Source organism: Lissotriton vulgaris, unplaced genomic scaffold (assembly GCF_964263255.1).
Source record: "Lissotriton vulgaris unplaced genomic scaffold, aLisVul1.2 SCAFFOLD_225, whole genome shotgun sequence".
Lineage (NCBI taxonomy): Eukaryota > Metazoa > Chordata > Amphibia > Caudata > Salamandridae > Lissotriton > Lissotriton vulgaris.
The window spans coordinates 1,031,040-1,032,513 of record NW_028252812.1 but is presented as its reverse complement, the minus strand read 5'-3'; the positions used below and the strand labels follow the sequence as shown (position 1 = coordinate 1,032,513).

Sequence of the window (1,474 nt, the reverse complement as noted above, 5' to 3'; positions counted from 1 at the left end):
TTTCCAGGCAGCGTAATCTTACCTCTATGGGTTCTAGCAATGTTTTAGCATATTAAAGATTGCGGTGTTATTTATGCTTATACCAGACTCCTCCTGAGGTGGTGTTATTAATGAATTACCTGTGGCTCCACTAACTTCCAAAATTTCTTCCAGACATTGATCGATTATGGTATCATCTGGGAGGCTCAGTAGTAAACCAGGCTTATTGGGAAGTGAACCCTCTGTGGGGCTAGGTGGAGCGACTAGCGGTTTTTCCGTATTAGGGAGGTTAGGCAGAGTAATGGCCTTCTTTCCTTTCGGGATAGATGATTTGATGGCTTTACGTTTTTGCTTGGGGATTGCCCCTTCTAACCGGCCCCTTTCTTTTGTGGTGACTATAGAGTTACCGATATTTGACTCGCTGAGTTGCGTTCCACTCTCAGTCAAGATGTTAAGGTTAGGTGAGGCCTCCAGATCCTGAACAATATTTGAGGCATCCAAATCCCCGTCACCTCCTGGATTATGTACTAGGACCTGAATATCTGTCCGGGGGTCATTTTTTGGTGTCTGAGCCTGAGCAATAAAGCCAAGGGAGGAACGCTTGGCCATGGCCAGGTCTTGGGAGACTCTCCTGTCCATAAGTATTATCCCTTCGTCAATTAATGCGTGTGTACGGGTGATGAAATCATCCAGGGTCCCTGTAAGCTTTTTTACTCCTGCAGTGGCCATGCTTCTGGTTTCACGGCAGGACATAACCCGTATGTTCTAAATAGAATGAGGATTGGGAGCTATATGTACGTACCCAGCCAAGATTTGTGGCCCAGCCCGGCCTCCTTGGGCCTCTGAGGGCCACAGAGGGCCCGCCCTTTGCCCGGGCTTAGCCCCGGGCGCTCCCGCGCAGCGGGGTTCACCGCTTCTTATAGGCGTCAGTAGATGTAATTATGCGGGGCGGGGCGGTCAGGGAGAGCGGGCCAGGTGACTTGGCCTCGGGATTGCCGGGACTCCTGGGAGAGCGAGTCCCGGTCCCAGCGCTCGCAGCCCTGTCACTCACCCACTCACCCAGCAGGGGCCAACACTTGAATGGGCAGCATCGGCGAAGCGGGACCCGCGAAGCGGGTTCCACGAGTTGCAGGCAAATCCTTCCCTTGAACGGCAGCAAATCCTTCCTTTGGCAGCAGGGCAAAAGTCTGTGTGGCGTCCCGTTTGAAAGCTCGGGCGGAGTCCTTTTCAGTAATTATGCGGGGCGGGGTGGTCAGGGAGAGCGGGCCAGGTGACTTGGCCTCGGGATTGCCGGGACTCCTGGGAGAGCGAGTCCCGGTCCCAGCGCTCGCAGCCCTGTCACTCACCCACTCACCCAGCAGGGGCCAACACTTGAATGGGCAGCGTCGGCGAAGCGGGACCCGCGAGGCGGGTTCCGCGAGTTGCAGGCAAATCCTTCCCTTGAACGGCAGCAAATCCTTCTTTTGGCAGCAGGGCAAAAGTCTGTGTGGCGTCC

The 1,474-nt window shown here is 54.7% G+C and overlaps 1 pseudogene; it reads left to right on the top strand.

Annotated features, from left to right (window-relative positions):
* Window positions 1-706: 706 nt before the first annotated feature.
* LOC147662009 (uncharacterized) overlaps window positions 707-1,474 on the top strand; it is a 22,522-nt pseudogene continuing 21,754 nt past the window's right edge.